Source organism: Tamandua tetradactyla, chromosome 6 (genome assembly GCF_023851605.1).
Source record: "Tamandua tetradactyla isolate mTamTet1 chromosome 6, mTamTet1.pri, whole genome shotgun sequence".
NCBI classification, from domain to species: Eukaryota; Metazoa; Chordata; class Mammalia; order Pilosa; family Myrmecophagidae; genus Tamandua; species Tamandua tetradactyla.
This window is the reverse complement of record NC_135332.1, coordinates 640,703-656,297: the sequence shown is the minus strand read 5'-3', so window position 1 is coordinate 656,297 and position 15,595 is coordinate 640,703. Positions and strand designations below refer to the sequence as shown.

General features: G+C 36.0%; 1 pseudogene; it reads left to right on the top strand.

The window, feature by feature from the left end:
- The window catches only part of LOC143685762 (olfactory receptor 2T8-like), a 59,722-nt pseudogene that overhangs the window by 42,686 nt on the left and 1,441 nt on the right, over positions 1-15,595 (top strand).

The following is a 15,595-nucleotide window of genomic DNA, read 5'->3' as shown; positions in this document are numbered from 1 at the left end:
TTGTTATTTTAAGGAAGTTCCCTTCTATTCCTATCCTTTGAAGTGTTTTCAACAAGAAAGGATGTTGAATTTTGTCAAACGCCTTTTCTGCATCAATCGAGATGATCATGTGGTTTTTCTGCTTTGATTTGTTGATATGGTGTGTTACATTAATTGATTTTCTTATGTTGAACCATCCTTGCATACCTGGGATGAATCCTACATGGTCATGATGTATAATTCTTTTAATGTGCTGCTGGATTCGATTTGCTCGAATTTCATTGAGGAATTTTGCATCTATATTCATTAGAGAGATTGGCCTGTAGTTTTCCTTTTTTGTAATATCTTTGTGTGGCTTGGTATGAGGGTGATGTTGGCTTAATAGAATGAATTAGGTAGCTTTCCCTGCTCCTCAATTTTTGGAAGAGTTTCAGCAGAATTGGTACTAATTCTTTCTGGAATGTTTGGTAGAATTGACATGTGAAGCCATCTGGTCCTGGACTTTTCTTTTTGGGAAGATTCTTAATGACTGATTCAATTTCTTTACTTGTGATTGGCTTGTTGTGTTCATCTATTTCTTCTCGAGTCAAAGTTGTTTGTTCATGTCTTTCTAGGAAGTTGTCCATTTCATCTACATTACTGTGTTTATTAGCATAAAGTTGTTCATAGTATCCTGTCATTACTTCCTTTATTTCTGTGGGGTCAGTGGTTATGTCTCCTCTTCCATTTCTGATCTTATTTATTTGCATCCTCTCTCTTTTTCTTTTTGTCTGTCTTGCTAAGGGTCCATCAGTCTTATCGATTTTCTCATAGAACCAGCTTCTGGTTTTATTGATTTTCACAATTGTTTTCATGTTCTCAATTTCATTTATTTCTCCTCTAATCTTTGTTATTTCTGTCCTTTTGCTTGTTTTGGGGTTAGTTTGCCTTTCTCCAGTTCTTCCAAGTGGACAGTTAATTCCTCAATTTTTGCCCAGTCTTCTTTTTTGATAAAGGCATTTAGGGCAATAAATTTCCTTCTTAGCACTGCCTTTGCTGCATCCCATAACTTTTGATATGTTGTGTTTTCATTTTCATTTGCCTCGAAATATTGACTGATTTCTCTTGTAATTTCTTTCTTGATCCACTGGTTGTTTAAGAGGGTGTTGTTGAGCCACCACATATTTTTTTTCTGGCACTCTGCCTATTATTGATTTCCAACTTCATTCCTTTATGATCTGAGAATGTGTTTTGTAGGATTTCAATCTTTTTAAATTTATTGATACTTGCTTTGTGACCCAGCATATGGTCTATCTTTGAGAATGATCTGTGAGTATTTCATAAAAAGCTTTATCCTGCTTTTGTGGGGTGTAATGTTCTATAAATGTCTATTAAGTCTAACTCATTTATTGTATTATTCAAATTCTCTGTTTCTTTATTGATCCTCTGTCTAGATGTTCTGTCCATTGATGAGAGTGGGGAATTGAAGTCTCCAACTGTTATGGTAGATGTGTCTATTTCTCTTTTCAGTGTTTGCCACATGTATTTTGGAGCACTCTGGTTTGGTGCATAAATATTTATGATTGTTATGTCTTCGTGCTGAATTGTTCCTTTTTATTAGTACATAGTATCCTTCTTTGTCTCTTTTAACTGTTTTACATTTGAAGTCTAATTTGTTGGATATTAGTATAGCTATTCCTGCTATTTTCCGATTGTTATTTGCATGAAATATCTTTTCCCAATCTTTCACTTTCAACCTATGTTTATCTTTGGGTCGAGGATGTGTTTCCAGTAGGCAGCATATAGATGTGTCCTGTTTTTTAATCCATTCTGCCAGTCTATGTCTTTTGATTGGGGAGTTTAATCCATTGCAATTTAGTGTTCTTACTGTATGGGTAGTACTTTCTTCCACCATTTTGCCTTTTGGATTTTACATGTCTTATCTAATTTTCCGTCTTTTTACCTTTCCTCATAGTCTTCCTTTCTACACTCTTCTCCACACCTCTCTCTTTTGTCTTTTCACATCTATCTCTAGTTTTCCCTTTAGTATTTCTTGTAGAGCTTGTCTCTTGGTCACAAATTCTCTCAGCGATTTTTTGTTTGAAAATGTTTTAATTTCTCTCCCATTTTTGAAGGATTATTTTGCTGGATATAAAATTCTTGGTTGGCAGTTTTTCTCTTTTAGTGATTTAAATATATCATCCCACTGTCTTCTTGCCTCCATGGTTTCTACTGAGAAATCTATGCATAGTCTTATTGGGTTTCCCTTGTATGTGATGGATTTATTTTCTCTTGCTGCTTTCAAGATTCTCTCTTTCTCTTTGACCTCTGACATTCTGATTAGTAAGTGTCTTGGAGTACGTCTATTTGGATCTATTCTCTTTTGAGTACACTGCACTTCTTGGATTTGTAATTTTAAGTCTTTCATAAGAGTCGGGAAATTTTCAGTGATAATTTCCTCCATTAGTTTTTCTCCTCCTTTTTCCTTCTCTTCTCCTTCTGGGACACCCACAACACGTATATTCGTGTGCTTCATATTGTCTTTCAATTCCCTGAGTCCCTGCTCATATTTTTCCATTATTTTCCATATATTTTCTTTTTCTTGTTGGATTTCAGATGTTCCATCTTCTAGGTCACTGATTCTGTTTTCTGCCTCTCGAAATCTGCCATTGTAGGTTTCCATTGTTTTTTTTTTCATCTCTTCTACTGTGCCTTTCATTCCTATAAGTTCTGTGATTTGCTTTTTCAAACTTTCCATTTCTTCTTATTGTTTATTCCTTGACCTTCTTTATATCCTCCTTCAATTCATTGAATGGTTTTTGATGAATTTTTCCATGTCTGTTCGTATATTCTGAATGAATTGTTTTAGCTCCTGTATCTCATTTGAATTTTGGTTTGTTCCTTTCACTGGGCCATATCTTCAATTTTCCTGGAGTGATTTGTTATTTTTTGCTGGCGTCCAGAATTTTAATTACCTTAAGTAGTTTATTCTGGAGACTGTTTTCACTTCTTTTACCTAGCGTTTTCTCGCTGGATGAATTTGTTTTCTATCTGTTCTTTAACATTGAGTTCAGCTTTTTCTGGACCTTTAGCTTAGGTTTTCTTTAACAGAGGAGAATTTTTCAGTTCTTATTTCTTGCCCTGCTTGTATGGTGCCTTTTCCCCCACACGATTAGGAGGGTCTACTTAGGTATTATAGACCCCAGCCAGATTATCCCATACCAAACTGGCCTCCTATCAGGGCCAAATAGTCACCTGCATTGGTTTTCCCTGAGGGTGGGACCCAGCAGATTGAAAGGCTTTCCTGTTAAGTCTCTGCACTCTTTTTTTCTTATCCTGTTGTGTATGTGGTGCTTGTCTGCCTGTAGGTCCCACCAGCATAAGATTATGTGGTACCTTTAATTTTGGCAGACTCTCCCTGCTGGGGCATGGTGGAAATGGAGGAGAGATTGTAGGCTGGTTTTAATGGCTTCAAATTACCAAGCCCTGGTGTCTGAATTCCTTGAGGGAGGGATTCCATCTGAGGTGGGCTTCACCACTCCCCTGGGGAATTCACAGGTTCCAGAGAAGCCCTCAAGCGAGCTTGTTTCCACCTATGCCTGGAGCAGTTGCAGCCTGAGAAGCCCTGCCACTGTATCCAAATGTAGTGAAGTCTTTGTTGAAACACAGCCACAAAAACCTCTGTTTCTTTCCTTTTTTCCTTTTTCAGTCAGCCCAGTGAGCGACGCCTACTTTGACCAGGTTCACCTGAGCTGGGGGCCAATTTTTGTAGTCATAATTTGTTAATTAATGCCACAGTTGGTGTTTGGTTGGGCTCAGTGCCTGCTCCTGGTAAAAACTTTTTCCTTTTCCCTCTGGGATGCATCCTGTGGGAGAGGTGTGCCGGCTGCTGCGGCTTGGGGAACTCACAGTTATGGGTGGGCTCACAGTCGGTCCAGAAGTTCCAGACTGGGGTACACTGTGTGTCCGATCACTGATTTGGCCCCAGGAGCTGTTCTGTACTGTGTCTGGTTATTTAGTAGTTGTTCTGGGGGATGAACTAAAACACACACATTTCTAAGCTACCATCTTGGCCCCCTAAGTGCTCTTTTTTTATTTAAAGGTCTTACATGTGTCATCTCTATGAAGACTTATGTCATTTTTTATCTCTCTGTTTTTTTATTCTTCCAACATTTTTATTCCTTCATTAGGAATGCTTACACTATACCCTAGTACAAGTATATTGGTACTAGAATATAAACTCTTTTAAACCAATAATTAGGTTTTTTTCTGTTTATGATAGCATTTACTAGCAGAAATATTTATATTGACAGTAGTGAATCCACTACTGTACAAATACTATACAAATTCAGATATATTCATATACTGAGGTATGAAATGGCCAAGTAATCAAAATCCAGATTTTTTGAAATTCAGGTAATCAAATTTACAAAAATTCTATTTATATATTTATTAAACTTAATTGATTTCCTAAATAGAATATTCAAAGCATCATCATATTTCTAATTTTATTATACTCTATATATCTGTGTTGTATTACCGGGGATATTACTCAGTTCATGCAACCTGCTTGGCTACTTTAAGAGGATTCTTGAGAATGTACCCCTAACATTAGTTTATTTGTTACTGAGCTTATTTAAATTTAAGGAGAGCACACTCCAGCAGAATAAAATTACATTTGTCCAATTCAAAAATTCATCATTCTATTCCTTCTATTGTTCCCATAATATTCCAAAATTATGAAGAACTTTAAAAGTACATTGACTACTATGTTCTGGGAAATGTATTGAATTCATTCAATTTGTCCCAAATCTAAATTTAGAAAAACTTATAAATTGATTGCACAGACAGGATGATATCAGGTGTTTGGGGTTTGACAGTTTCGGGTAAGAGCTGTGGAATCTTGAGAGTTTCTCTGCTTTTCCCCCCAGCTATTTCCAGTTATTAGAACTTTATCAGAAATTGTGGCCAGGACCCTTGGAAAAGGTCTTTGCTTTTTCCAGAGGCAGCTCTTTGGCAGCTTCCTGTTGCCTTAGGGAAATTCCAGGGGCAGTTTCTTTCTAATGTGCCCTTCTGTTTACAGTAATTACAAGACTAAAGTTTTTTAATCTTTCCATGCATTGAAAATGCATATAGACCAACGGGAAATCCATTACTTCAAAAAAAAACCAGAAACACGGAAATACTTTTGAAAGGGGCAAACAAAGGATTGAATATGTCATTTCATCCCATTTCTATTTCTTGCAGAACACTTTAAACTGTAATATTTTAAACTTTTACTACAATAGTAGTTCATTTTAAATCATAGTGAGGCCAGAATATGTTATAGAAATAAAGCCTTTTTATAGACTCATAAACAAAATCTTTTCAATTTTCAATACAGCCTAAGATTTCTTTTTTAAAAGAACTTCCATAATTAGTAACCAGTTATGAACAGTTGAATAATACAAATGCAGGAGCACACCAATTAATAATCAGACTGAACACATCAGTTAACAAACAGGCATCAAATACTTACCACACCAAATATATTAGTTAACAATTAAACAGACATGTAACACTTATCACACTAATTTAGAAGTGATTGCAGGACTCCTTAGCATTAAGGGAGTTTGCTGAGGGGTAGAAGGCTTAGAAGATTTTTATGCAGTTGAAGTGATAGAATAGCACAGAGGAAGGTCTAGACTTCAATAAATTTGCTAAGTTTGGGTGTAGGGGGTAGGAAATTTCAGACCATTTTGTCCTCGTGTGAATAAAATTGTTAAGTTCAATGGGGGGTTGTTAATCGAGAGTGCCATCTTCTGATCAATGTTTTTGTTGTTCTAAGGGGTATTGTGGCCAAACTGTATTGCAGAGGGAAATGAGTTCCTTTGGTTTTATTTCCCCTTTTAATTGTAGTTTACTGAGATTATGAAGTAAACATCTGAGGGGAGTAGATTTAGGGGGGGGAATAGTTTTAGAGTCTCTGTAGAGTGATTGGGCATTGGCCATAATTTTGCAAGGAAGAGAAGATATTTAAAGTCTGATTAAAAAGGAGGGGTTGGTAGTTTCAGAGTCACGATGAAGTGATTGAGCATGGCCCTTGATAGCTGGAGTAGGTACCACATTGAAGCAGGCCAAGACAGATATTGCATTGAAGCAGGTCATGGTGCCTCTAGGACACTGAGGTAGGTGCTGGGCTGGGGCACCATGCTGAGGTAGGCCAAAGTAGGTGCCATGCTAAAGCAGGCCAGGCTGTCTCCAGGACACCAAGGTGGGGCACTTAAGTGAGACTAACCATGCAGATCCATGATCCTTCATGATGACAAAACCAGTATCCCTGGTTTGTCATCAAGGACCAGGAAAGTCATACAGTCTGTTATTCAAGGTATCCCCTGAATTACTTTGACTGCTGCAAGTGAAAACAACACTCCTGGAGCATTGGAGAGGTTTGAATGAGTACTCAGATTTTGTAGGCACTGAGGCCAGGGCTGCATTAAAACAGGCCTCACACTGGGGCAGGCCAGGGTGTCTCTGGAACACCAAAGAAAGCTCTTAAGAGGAGGATCTGGGCAGAAGACATCATTTACTTAACGCCAAATTAGCTGTAGATGTTTGAGTGTCAAGGAGGTGAGCCAGTATTATGTTAAGACGGTCTGAGTCAGTGGAATCAAGCTATTAAGTGCATGGAAACCTAAATGACCCTGTGGTTCAGGTAATGGAGTGACTGGGAGGCTGTTCCTGTAGCCCCAAAGGACCAGAAAGCTAAGCCTCAGTCTGAATTCCATTTACTGGTTTCAGCACCATTATGTTAGGCATGGAGTCATTAAGGCATCCATACAAGTCAGTGAGTCCAAGCTTAACAGGTTTATTGAGGGGAGAGAAAGCAGGCAGATAGCAGGGACAAAGCAAGCAGGCAGGAGCCAGTAAAATCTGCCAGCAAAAGGAAAAGGAAAATGATGCAAGCTCTCTCTCTGAGAGCTTATGGCATTAAAGTAAAAACCACATCAAGAGGGGAGCATTTGAAGCAGGGATAGGTCTTGACCATAAGGCTGTTAATCACCTTCTGATGAGTGTGGTGCCTCCTGATGGGTCCAACATTGGCATTCCTGTGGATCTTGCTGCCACATATAGTTCTGCAAAGGAAGCTAAGTAACCCCTGCCTAAAAGGTCCCTTTTACATGAAATTTATTTTTCTGAGGCCTAACAAAAAGTATCTGATGTTCTGGAGAGGCTTGGTTCTCTCAGCTTCAGGATTTATCTGGTCCAGGGACCCATCTGGAGGTTGCAGGTTTCTGGAAAGTTACTGTAGTGCCTGGAACCCTGTGGAATGTTAGATCTTGCCCTAGCTGTTCTTTAGGACTGGCTGGAATCATCCTGGTTGGGGTTTGGCAAGTTATAATAGGTAACAATGTCTAAGTGAAGCTTGCATAAGAACAACACTGATCCATTGCTCTTATGCAAGCTTCACTTAGCCTCTTGATTCTATTTGAACTCCCTCTGTCACTGATACTTTATTAATTACACTTCCTTTCCCCCTTTTGATCAAGATGGAATTGTTGATCCCATGGTGCAAGGGCTAGATTCATTCCTGGGAGTCATCTCCCACGCCGCCAGGAAGACTTTCACCCCTGGATGTCATGTCCCATGTAGGGGGGAGGACAATGATTTCACTTGCAGAGTTGGACTTAGAGTGAGGCTACATCTGAGCAACAAAAGATGTCATCCAGAAGAAACCCTTAAACATACCTATAGGTAGGTCTCTCAAAATCCAGAAATGACAATTACCTCTCCTGACTAAATATGTCTGCTAAAGAGCTTACAATCTAGGCCCTGTTTCCTTATAAGCATTTTCTAAAGGAGACCATACCATCATTGTTCATTTCTTTCTGGCTTATCTTGCCTCACCAAATGTCCCTCACTTTCATTCACATCATTGCATGCCTCATGACTTTGTTCCTTTTTTAACAGCACAACATTGGTATACACCATTGTTTGCCAATCTACTTCTCAGTCAGTGCATCCTTCAGCCACCTGCATTCATCAGGCATCATGTATAATGCCCAAAGTCCACAGTCTATCAACAATCTCAATTTTACGTGATTTTATTCATCCCAAGGGAAAGATGACCAATAAACCTCACAAAAAAGGAAATCTAAACCTCCTGATAAATCTTGCCCCTCCCACATTATTTACCTCTGCTGCTATTGTAGAGCTGATGTTTTCTTTTTAAACATGGCCTGTAGTATGCAATAGTAGCTTTCTCTCTGTACCCTGGGCTTAACCACTTTTTGTACATGACTCATACCTTTGAAGTAGTTCTTGCAAGAATTAATTTATGTTTCTAATGTTAATCAGTGGAACACATGGGTGTATACAACCACTTTCAATCTTGTTCATCTTCAATAAGTTAATATTACTTATAGACTCACTAGAGAACTGCCTTAACTCCTATCTTTTTCCTTGTATTGGAGGTCAACCTCACTAGCTAACTGTTCACACATATCTAGTTTCTATGTACCTCTAAGTCCCCTATATTCTGCTTGTAAGCCTCTGACTTTACCTTTAGTCATAAAAGTGGAATCAAACAGCAGCTATTCTTTTGTGTCATTCAGCATTATGTCCTCCAGGCTCATCCATCTTTTCATGTGCCTCAGGACATCAGCAGTTAAGATCTCCTGCATAATATTTCATCATACGTATATACCACATTTTGTTAAACCACTCATTTGTTGATGGGCATTTGGTTAGTTTCCATCTTTTGATGTTTGTGAATACTGGTGTGCAAGTATCTGCTTGTTTCCTTCCTTTCAGCTCTTCTGGTTATAGACCGACTAGTGCCATTGCTGGGTGATAGGGCAACTCACTCTTTAGTTTCATAAGGAAGACCAAACAGCCTCCACAGTGGTTGTAGCATCAAACATTTCAAACAGCAGTGTGTGTGTCCCAGTTTCTCCACCACCCCCCCAACATTTACAGATTCCTTTTGTTTAATAGCAGCCATTCTGATAGGTGTGAGGAGGTATCTTATGTTGATCTTCATTTCCCTTATAGCCAGTGAAAATGACCATCTCTTCATGTGTTTTTGAGCCATCCATATTTGCTCTTCAGGAAAACAACTATTCGTATCTTTTGCCTATTTTATAATTGGGTTGTTTGCTCTTTTGTTATTGAGTTGTGTGATTTCTTTATGTATACAAGATATGAAACCTTTGTCCAATAGATGATTTCCAAATATTTTCTCTCATTGACTTGGCTGCCTCTTCACCTTTTTAACAAAGTCTTTTGAGTTGTAGAGCATTTGATTTTGAGGAGTTCCCATTTATCTGTTTTTTGTTGTTGTTGTTTGTGCTTTGGGTTTACAATTTAGGAAGCTACCTCCTTCCTATTAATAGGTCTTGAAGATGTTTCCATACATTTTCTTCTAGAAGCTTTATGGTGCCAGTTTTTATATTTAGGCATTTGATCCACTTTGATTTAATTTTTGTATACAGTGCAAATTGGGGGTCCTCTCATTCTTTTGGCTATTGATATCCAGTTCTCTCATGCCCATTTATTGAAGACTATTTTTGTCACAGTTCATAGGATTTTAGAGCCTTGTCAAAAGTCAGTTGACCATAGATTTTGTGGTCACTCTTGATTCAATTCCATCAGTGAATACTTCTATCTTTGTACCAGTACTATGCTGCTTTGACCACTGTGGAATTATAATAGGTTTTAAATCAGGGACTGTCAACACTCCCACTCTTTTCTTCTTTTTTGGATGCTTTTAGCTATTCAGGGTCTATTCGCCTTCCAGATGAATTTACTAACTAGCTTTTGCAAGTCCTCAAAGTAGGTTGTTGGGACTTTCATGGTACTGTGTTGAGTCTGTAGATCACTTTGGGTAGAATTGACATCTTAACTATATTTAGCCTTCCTATTCATGAGCAGAGAATATCTTTCCACCTATTTAGAGCTTCTTTGAATTATTTTAGCAATGTTATGTAATTTTTGGTATAGAAGTTCTTTACATCCCTAGTTAAGTTCATTCCTAATTACTTGATTTTTTTAGTTGCTTCTTTGAATTTAATCTTTTCTGTAACTGACTACTCAGTTAGGTCATTGCTGGTGTATAGATACGTGGATTTTTGCACATTAATTTTACATGCACCACCTTGCTGAATTTGTTTATTAGATCATGTAACTTTGCTGTAGATTTCTCAGGATTTTCCATGTATAGTATCATGTCATCTGCAAATAATGACAGTTTTACTTCTTCCTTTCCAATTTGGATGCTTTTTATTTCTTTGTCCTTCCTAATTGCTCTTGCTAGGACTTCTAGCAAGTTTTGAATAATGGTGTTGACAATGTGCATTCTTGTTGCATTCATGATCTTAGGGAGAAAGCTTTCTATCTCTCTCCATTGAGTACGATGCTGGGTATCAGTTTTTCATATATTCCCTTTATCATATTGAGGACGTTCCCTTTGATTCCTATATTTTGAAGTACTTTTATCAGAAAGAATGTTGAATTTTGTAAAATGTTTTTTCAGCATCAATTGAGATGATCATGTGATTTTCTCCTTTCAATTTGTTAATGTACTGTATTATATTAATTGATTTTCTTGTGTTGAACCATCTTTGCATTCTTGGTATAAACCCCTCTTAGTTGTGGGGTTCAATTCTTTTAAAGTGTTGTTGAATTTAATTTGCTACTATTTTGTTGAGAATTTTTGCACGTATGTTCATTACAGAGATTGGCCTGTAGTTTTCCTTTCTTATAGCAACTTTATCCAGTTTTGGTATTAAATTAGCTCAATAAAGTGAATTAAGTAGATTTTCTTTTTCCTTAACTTTTTGGAAAAGTTTGAGCAGGATTGGTGGTAGTTTTTTTTTGAGTGTTTGATAAAATTCCCCTGTGAATCCATCTGGCCTTGGGCTTTTCTTTGTAGGAAGGTTTTTGATGACTGATTGAATTTCTTTATTTGTGGTTAGTTTGTTTCTTCCTGAGTCATTGTAGCTTGTTTGTGTGTTTCCAGGAATTTATCCATTTCGTTTAAGTTGTCCAGTTTGTTGGCATAGAGTTGTCCATATTATTCTCTTATGATTTCTTTTATTTCTTCAGGGTCTGTGGTAATGCACGCCTTCTCAGTTCTGATTTTATTTATTTGCAGCCTCTCTCTTGTTTTCTTTGTCAGTCTTGCTAGTGGCCTATCAATCTTATTTTCTCAAAGAACCAACTTTTGGTTTTATTGATTCTTTCTATTCCTCTTTTGTTCTCTGTTTCATTTAATTCTGCTTTAATCTTTCTTGTTTCTCTTCTTCTATTTGCTTTGGGGTTAGTTTGCTGTTCTTTCTCAAGTTTCTTCAAGTTATCTGTTAGGTCCTCAATTTCTGCTCTTTCCTTTTTTTAATATAGGCATTTATGGCTAAATTTCCCTCTCAGCCCAGCCTTTGCCCCATCCCATAAGTTCTGATAAGTTGTGTATCTTCATTTTCATTCATCTCCAGATAGCTACTGATTTCTCTAACAATTTCTTCTGGTTGTTATTTAATCTTCATATATTTGTGTATTTTCTCATTCTTTGTTCGTTATTGAGATCCAGTTATATTCCATTGTTATCAGAGAAAGTGCTCTGAATAATTTTAAAGCTTTTAAATTTATTAAGACCCGTTTTGAGCCCCAGCATGTGATCTGTCCTAGAGAATTTTCCATGAGCACTTGAGAAGAATGTATATTCTTGTGTTTTGGAGTGCAGTAACCTATATATGTCTGTTAGGTCTAATTCATTTATCAAGTTGTTTAAATCATCCGTTTCTTTGTTGATCTTCTGTCTGGTTATTCTATCTATAGAGGAGAGTGGTGTGTCATAATCTCCTACTATTATTGTTGAAACAGCAATCACTCCTTTAAGTTCTGCCAATGTCTGTCCCATGTACATTGGAGCTCCTTGTTTGGGAGTAGAAACATTTGAGATTGTTATTTCTTCTTGGTGAAATTCCCCCCCCCCCCTTTAATTAACATGCAGTATAATTCTTTGTCTTTATGATGCCTTTACATTTAAAGTCTATTTTGTCTGTCATTAGTATAACAACTCCTACTTTCTTTTGATTACAACTTGCATGGAACAACTTTTTCCATCCTTTCACTGTCAATCTATTTTATCCTTGTGTCCAAGACGAGTCTCTTGTAAGCACTATATGGCTGGATTACATTTCTTAATCCATTCTACCAATCTGTACTTTTTAACTGGTAAGTTTATTCTGTTAACATTCAAAGTTATTACTGAAAGACATTTCTTGAATCCACTCTCTTATTGCTTGGATTTTATTTCTGCAATCTATATATTCTTTTCCCCCTTTCTCTTTTTATCCTTTAAGTTACCTATACTGGTATTCTTCAGTTCTGTGCCCTCCTCCAGACTTCCCTCTCCTGTCTTTTTTATTCAACTGGCAGGCTTCTTTTCAGTATTTCTTGTAGGGCCAGCCTCTTGTTGACAAGTTCTTTCAGGATTTGTGTATGAAAGTTCTAATCTCTCCCTCAATTTTCCTCAGAGATTTCTTCTAGTGATTAAATGAACTTTCATTAAAGTTAATTAAGAATTTCTATTTTTAAAAATATTATCATAAACATAAAAGCATAAATTCAGATTCTTTTTAAACATCAAAATTTTAGAGAAAAATGATATTTCAGGAAAGTGGATGAAAAATACATGCACATATATTACATTATAGCATATCATATATTATAAATGTTATTATATTACACTATATCATATTATAATATAAACTTGAGAATAAAAGTAAAAGGACTCCATGAGCAGTTTGCATTTTTGACACATGAAGATCTTAATTTGCTTTGATGATAAAATACAGTGATGCTAAAAATACAGTGGGATGAGCCATGGTGGCTCAGCAGGCAAAATTCTCACCTGCCATGCCAGAGACCTGGGTTCATTTCCCAGTACCTGTGCATGTAAAAAAAAATACGGTGAATGGTAGATTTCATCAATGGTCTAATTTCATGAATTTTTGGTGAATATGCACCACAAAAGCATATTCATGAATCATGAATCAAGGTGGTCACTAGAATAATAATAATAATCATATTGCATAGTAAAATGTGTAATAAAATTTATGTGCGCTAAAATCTAAATTCAAATGCAAATGTAAACTGGTTCATCACAATTTAAGAAAAAGAAGTGTATAGGAAACAATTTTATTTAAAGAGAGCTTAAAGAATAAACAGAATTTATAAAGGAAGAAATGGACATTGTGTCTGCAAGCTTTGATACAACCTTTGGAGATTGGAAAAGGAGTACAGCCAAGCTGAAAATACTTTAAAATGATGCTAGTAGCATGAACTTGTATTCTCCAGGAATAGAAGTATTTTCATGCAGGCAGTGAAGTGGACACAAACATATTTGTCCTTTGTCAGTGAAATGATTTTAGATATAACGTGAACAGTTCAAGAAATGAGTAGCATGATCTATGTAAAAGTGGAAGCAGTTCCAAATTGAAATTTTGAAGTGCACTTGGAGGGAAATTGGCTTCATTTTTACAAAAGAGTATGAACTACAGGCAGAACATATTTCTCTGGAGCTAATTCATATATGTGTTATCTTTTATTGGAAAGGAAATGAGCTCACTGTAGGGGAGACTGCAGACACACACTGGAGTCAGCTTTAACTGGATTACTAAGAATAATGCAGAAAATAAGGTGAATAAATCTAATATTTAGGGGTGCCAATTCTAAATAATAATTTTGTTGGGTGGAGTAGTTCCTATTGTCTACTTGCATTTGTTTTTCTGCTGGGTATTGAAGGGTCATTCGTGGTATTCATGATTATCTTATTACTGTGTCTTACTTTCTGTTTGGCTTATACTAATTCATCTGTCTCATTAAATACATCACTATTATAAACATTAAATCTATATTTCTAAATTTGTATGAAAACATAAAGATGGAATTTATTTAAAGATAAAATGGGAATGGGTAAAATTGCCTATCTGTGGAGAAATGAAATCTTCTAAATTTACAAGTATTTCTGGATATAATACAAGAAATCAAAGCACTAGTGAGTGTTTCATGGTTGTCCACTTTTCACTAAACACAAATTGTACCAATTTATAAGGTTTTATATTTTTATCACTGATTTTAACCAAGTTATTTTATACTACCTCCAAATATCCCCAAACTTGTCATGAAATAATTCTCTGCACTAGCTACTTGGAAGAACTTTTGTGAGGATCGAAAGGGTAGGGTGTACAGGGAAATTGTGAAAACTGCATCACTATGTAATCTTATTGGATGACAAATTTATGAATAAAAATAATGTTGATTATGCTGACAGTGATGAAAATATGGGAGAGTTCACAGTAGCTGTTCGATGATCACTCTTACTCAGATATCCATTAAATAGTCACTACATATTATCTCCTATAGATCTTGTAAAATCCCACATCTCTTCATATTCACCTTATTCATAAGATACAGGTTCAGAGAGATAAAACTCTTAGACACTTTTAGACAACTTAGGTTGGCTTTCTGAAGACAATATATAGAAAACACTTGCAGGGAAACTGACCTTGTACCTAGCTTACAGGTCAATGGTCATTATTTGTGAGTATAGAAGCTACCTTCCAAGAAGGCCCCAAACTTTTGACTAATTTGATAACTCAAGAGGTAGAAGTCACTGAAAGTAAGGGAAACTGTAATGGAGAGTGTCCATTAGCACAATTTTATTTTCACTAATGAATTTTGGGCATATGAAAATAATGACCATGCAAGGAAAATCATACTTATTGAGCTTATGTGAATGTTATATATAATTCACTTTAATATTTGGGTGACAACTGGAGATATTCTTCATCATGAACTAACAGGCATGTATACAACCTGAATTACAGAGGCATAAAAATGGTTGTTCCTTGGTAGATTAAATCTAGGTAAGGACATTTTAAAATTACAAACTGCACAAAAATTGGACCTTACTTAGATGTAAAAAAAAGTCACGTGTCTGTGATGACGTGTACATTCTCTTACACCATTCATTAAGTTAAGTTTCCTGCAAAGGACAAGGTAGACTACGGCAAGCCAGGACACATGAGGGAATAGAAGATGAGGATGATGAAAGGAGTAAATTTTAAACAATTCACTCAAAAAATTTTCTCCATCATTTATCGCCTATAGAGAATTTTTAAATCTACTTTAAAAGCTTTAATTACTTCTTCTGTTTTTGTTTTGTTTTGTTTTGTGAGGCGTGAAAGTAAACAATGTTTATTTCATTATCTCAAAATATTTGTGTACAAAGATATAGCATGCTTTTAAATAGAAAGTTAATATATTTGTGTTTGTTTATGTCAATTTAACCTATGGAAATATATATATTTTTGTGACTGAAAGAGGAAACAATCTTACAGCAAAGTACATTTTTACATGAATGATTTTGTGTAATGAATATAGTCTTTCATGGGGGAAAAGGATTCTAAGAAATTCATTTTGTTTTTGGTGTATAATTGAAATCACACTACAACACAAACATTTCAAAATTAAGTTTTATTGTCATATGCATATACAGAACTTACAGGTTTAAATATGAGAAAATAAGTCTTATCTTTTGAAAGATAGGACTTTGGAAAGAAAAATCTTTGTCTCAAAAATTTTCATGATTTTG